At 37.9% G+C, this 5,637-nt stretch overlaps 1 long non-coding RNA gene across 2 annotated transcripts; it reads left to right on the forward strand.

The window, feature by feature from the left end:
• The first annotated feature begins 321 nt into the window (after window positions 1–321).
• LOC109297250 lies at window positions 322–3,743 on the forward strand. Of its 2 annotated transcripts, XR_002097262.1 has the most exons (3): window positions 325–452; window positions 1,616–1,735; window positions 2,346–3,743. It is a non-coding gene; the product is annotated as an uncharacterized LOC109297250 (long non-coding RNA). The 2 variants fall into 2 exon arrangements; XR_002097261.1 differs by having other exon boundaries at window positions 322–452; window positions 1,616–3,743.
• The last annotated feature ends 1,894 nt before the right edge of the window (window positions 3,744–5,637 follow it).

Genomic DNA, 5,637 nt, shown 5'->3' on the forward strand with positions numbered 1-5,637 from the left:
GAAGGATGCCTCAAAGCGTAAGGAGTGTAAGGTGTGGAGAGATAAATGATGACTCAGGCTTATCCACTACCATGCCCCCACTGCCTAGCCCCTCTGCAATGAGGCAAGCTCTAAATAAATACATTAGTTCTTGAAATGGGGTGTTTCTCAGTCACAAAAAATGCGTGGAGGGATGCCTTAAGTCAAGCAAGGGGTTCTTTAAGTCAAACAAGGGTAGTCTCAAGTCCAATTGAGAACTACTGTTCAAGCTTTGTAGGATCTGTTGGTCACTCCTGGGGTTCACATGGAGTTTATAATGGTCTCTGACTCAAACAGGTCTGCTGTTTAATAATAACCATAATATCACGAATCATATCATTAATGACCAGTATAGCCTCCTTTTCTTTGTCTCTTGCAGGTTAAGGCCACAATGCTGATGTATGTCAGCACCCCTTCAGGGAGCCTCCAGATGAGTACACATAACAAGCAGTTCTTCTCAGGCACAGTACATAAAAATAATAAGTCTTCGTTATACGGTTAAATGTTCTTTTACATGTTTTTAGCTCTCTCTCTGATTGCATCCAGTCCAGGACTTCGTTCTGTTTCCACAGTAGAATGTTTCATTTCTTCTACTCTTTGACTGGGGCCTTTAGACACTATCATGTGTATCCCTCTGCAGGCCTAACTGGATTTCTTTCCTCCAGAAACCTGTAAATAGTTTTCAGCAGCATTCTTACAGTATTTTTAGCAGTTGGAACAAAGATTAGAGAATAAGGAGTTTTAAAATAACACGTAGCTTACATGCATATTTAGTCTCAAGCATGGATATAATTTGAATGTAATTATTTCTTGCTTCATAGTCTGAAAATATATTTAGGACAACAGTCAGGGAGAGAAGTACAAAAACAAAACACTGTAAGTACATCTTGTCTTTTGTTGCATTTTATCTTATGCATATTAACACAACCGTATAATGTAAAAAGGGTAGTATGTCTCACTAAATGCATAAACCAAAAGTGGTGATTAGATAATCTCAAACTGAAGCCTGATTAGGTTAATACTAAAGGGATCAGTAATTGCTAACATACATACATGCACACATGACTGCCTACTAAAAAGGTGAACCTGATAGAAAGAATACTTGTATTGTAGTGCAGTTAATGCAAATGCTACATGTTAAACAAAGTACTCCATTAGGAAATAGCAGATAAGAGGATAACACTGTTAAAAGAATAAATGGTCTCTAATGTTTATAAACTGCACTCTTAAGCAAGTATCTCATAAAGCAATTGTTAATATAACCCTTCAAAATTAAAAACAGTTGCTGGCTTTTTAACATCCTAACAAATATAATAAATATATCTGCTGCATAGCTTGCTGCATGCAGTAGGTATTATATTTACTACAGACAAGAAACAATGTTTGGTTTTATTCAAGAAAAAAGCTCATGCAGAGTTATCTTTAAGTGTTCATTCTAAGACAGCATTTTAATTGAGAGATGAAAAAATAGTTTGATATTTTCATGTACATTAGATTATATTAAATCAGAGGGTTATTTTTATTTTCTAGTTTGTAAATATTGGGAGATACCAGGAGACAGCTATAATGTAATTTGTAATATTGATCTTTTTAAAAGCTGTTTTTTTTCTGCATTTGAGAGAAAGCATATGAACCATGGCACTTTGTGGTAGGGAGCCAAACAGAAAGGAAAATACAAGGCCAGATCTTGAATCCTTTATCAGGAGAAAATTGTGCTGTGAGTATTTACATTAGTATTACCCAGAACAGAACTTGGCCTTCAGTTTTCAGTGAATCAGAACTCCCAATAAAATCAATGAGAGATCTGCCTGAGTAGATATTTCAGGATTTGCTCCACTGAAGTCACGCCTTTAGATAGGATTTTTTGGGGGTTGTGAAACATGGTGCAAAATAAAGGCACATTTCCCTCTTCTACTACACACACAAACATTGCTGCCATACCTCCTATACAATAGCTTTGCTAGGTGAACTTGAGCAGGGAGTGAACTGGACAGAAGGGCAAAACTGAAGAACTAGCCACTCACTACAGCTCCTTTCACTAAATACACAGTAAACCTATGATATATTTAGCTTTGTAAATAACTTGATGGGGGCTGCAATCATTTTCTTTTTATAAATGTTGGATGAGGTATGCATTCCTGGAGGATGAATGTAGAGTAGGAGGAGATGGATGGCTTTGGAAAGGGTCTAGGTACCATGAAGAAGGCTATGAGTTCAGTTATCAAGAGAATGCGTAAGGGAATACTTCCTGCTATTGACCCCAAAATACCATTTTTTGTAGGTGGGAACCATAGCTCCCACAGGTCCCTTGTCTGTCATCTTTCCAGTATTTCTGCCTGCATAGTGAAGCTGCCCAGAAGAAGAACCTGAGGTCACACAAACAATTTCAAGTTTGGGCAAAAGCAGTGTAATCTTCCATGGTTAGTATTGGAGATAGTGGTCAGTTATTCACTGGAACATGTACTTGGAATAAACTGATTTTAAAGCAGTAACTGGAAAACTGTCTGAGCAACAACCCTGGGTCCCTTACAACCAGCCTGGGCAGGATTCATAAGTTAGAGATAAAAAAGACTGCACATTAACAAAGATTGGGGTATTTTAATGGATCTGAGTTTATGCAACTCACTTCTGTAGTTTACATTAAAAATCCTGGATAAACTTATCTGTGGGATAAAGAGGAAGCTAGAGGAAAGTGGGAACCAATTCTGAGTTATATTAGCAGAGAGAAAATAGAAATCTTGATGGACAGCCAGAGCCCTGATGTGGTACATGAAAGTCATTTAGGGCTCCATCCAACTCACGCTGAAGTGAAAGGAAAGATTCCCGCTGACTACAATGGGGGCTGGTGAAGGGCCTGAAGTACTTAATATGAGGAGAAAAATAAAAAGATATGAGAAGGAAATCATATTTTTTTCCACTTCTAATTGTTATCTGTGTGGGAGTTTTTTAAAATGATATTTTGGTTTTTGAGAGAATGGGGAATAAAAAGGACACAATTTATGTCTTTTCTCCCCTTGAAAACCTTATTATACATTATTAAGAAATTAAAATGGATAAAAGAAAAATTTTAAATACAATCTTTGAATGTTTTTGTTATGTAGGGGAACATGTACATACATCTATCCATCAGTCTTTGTTATGTGTTACACACAAACATTACAAATATACTTATACATTCTTAAATATTTCACATGGGTGTCAGGAACTTGTGTCCTGTCCCCTTTGGGATTTAATATAGATACGAGGGTATTTTTCTTTAGTTTCATATCTTATAAAAATATTATGTTATCCATTGAGGCTTGTCTGCATCTTATCAGGAATTATTCAATCATAATAGACTTTATACATTAAACCAACTTTTCATTTATTCTTTCCCCCAACATTACCAAGGATTTCATCTTTATGTAGCTGACATGCTTCTAAATGCAAAATCACCATTATAGTTGTATTCCATAGCTGCTTATTTTGATTAAGAGTTTATGTTTATGAAAGTCTCCTATAATTTTCAGATTTCTCTACCTCATTCTTTTCCAAATTTCAAAAGAATTTTTTTTGCCACGATCTTCCAATATGTGGTGAGTATTTTTTTTTATTTTATCCAGTCATCCTTTGTTAATATAAAACAGATGTTTGCTTTTCTAGCATGTCTCTTTGCACCTTTCTTCTGTAGTCCTTGCTCCACATTATATTTGGTAAGGCACTCTTTTATGTTGTATTTATGTACAGTACCTTGATATCTTTGTCTTCATTTTTTTGCGCTTAGATCATTTTCAATGTTAAAGTTTATACCGTGGCTTGAGTAACATCCAGATTTTGCCTTCAGATGTGTGTGTGTGCGCCTTTATTGCCAACAAGAGCAGCACAGGCATCTAAGGGTACAGTTTAACTCTCCAAGTTCACTTGGGAAAATAATCTAAAACTACAGAGACTTTGCTAGCTAGCAGGAGTGAAATATTTAAGGCATTTGTATTTGCTAGGAAAGATGTCAAAACAGCCTGTCACTTTGGAATGATAGAGCTACAGTCTAATGGCATAGCTACACTCTGAAGTCTCCTCACAGGTACAATGTACATTGAAGTCAATGACAATTTTTCTCACATAAGCACTCCATGGTCAGATCCTTAAATTATGTTGAGTAATTACATGTGCTTACACAGCAAGGAAAATAAATATGAAAGGCTAACGGTGGATAAAAGAAACACAGTTTTATGTTCAGGTGTCCGAGATATTTCTACTATACTTGTGAAGTACAAATAAGTTCTGAATTCAGGCATAGTAATGCTACCCCTTTCGATCCAAATGGTGAGTCAGTATTTGGGGTTTTGCAGGGTTCATTCTGTAAGGAAGAGAAATTGATGGTGTGGTCAGTCAGAATGAACACCAGAGCCTAGCAACTTTTGAGGTATCCCAGTTGTGGGACACTAGTTTCAGTAGCCAATAGCACATAAGAGAACATCACGTCCCATTTTTAGTTTGACTTTCACCCTTGACTGATGAGATGCTCATTTAGAACAGTATTGAGTAGGGGGGCCTTCAGCACAAGTTCAGAGAAATGCTTCAAACTCATGCCTTCTGGGGCTACCACAGGACATCTTAGTCATTCTACTGTAGCAAACCCCCCAGTTTTTTCTTTTTTTTTTTATTGCATTCGCTCCCCTTCCTCAACCATTTCTGACTTTTTCTCTCCCTCTCTATTCCCTATAGATAAGTATAAGTGAGCTCAAACTTAGGATAAGCTTTAAACATTTTTATTTTGGTAGCAAGTTTTTGGTTTTGGATATCCACTGTTTTATATTGTATTATTATTATATTTGTATTTATTTTTACTGTTGTATATTGTATTATTATCATTTTTGTATTGATTTTTATTGTTTCATATGGATATTGTATGGTTTAGGCCTGTGTTTGTAAGTGAACCAAAGTCATGTCAAGCTTCCATTTTATATGTCAAGCCTCTATCTTCTGTCCTCTGCTTGGGCATCCCATGTTGCAACAATATGACTCATTGTACCCCTCCCATGTAAACTGGTTCCCAGATGAATGAGAATAATTGGGCATGACTGAAATACAGTGGTAGTAGGCCTTTACTGAATGGCCTGTAACGACTGGGCCATCACCTTGCATTGATTCATCTAGGAACTACGGACCTCACCCAGGAACAGAGACAAGACCAGCATTTGAAAAACAAAAGACCCTGCAGAACCAGCAACTCTACCATTGTACCCCACCATTACAGACACCCGAAACTGCACATCCCTGCATAGAGCACACATGCTCAGTATGCTAGGGGTTGACCCTTGCCTGGGCATGCCTCCTGTCACTAGGGTCACACACGGCCTGCCCCTATAAAGAGGGGCAGTGAAGACAGACCCAGTGGGAACGCCATTTCCATATGGACCAGACCAGCTTCACGTCACCTATCCACCCCAGAGGCCCTGCTGGTGACCCCCTCTGCACAACATCTACTGGACAAGGACCCCTTCCAGGCTGGATAGGTCGATATTACCTGCATACCTCCTCCTACAATTTGGACTTTCTCTCTCTCTCTTCTCCTGGACTTCAGTGGACTTCAGCCCCTGCACCACGCCTCTCTAACCCCTGCTGCCATTGTGTGTGTGT

This window comes from Gavialis gangeticus, unplaced genomic scaffold, assembly GCF_001723915.1.
Source record: "Gavialis gangeticus isolate Ggan-Ray unplaced genomic scaffold, GavGan_comp1, whole genome shotgun sequence".
Classification (NCBI taxonomy): domain Eukaryota; kingdom Metazoa; phylum Chordata; order Crocodylia; family Gavialidae; genus Gavialis; species Gavialis gangeticus.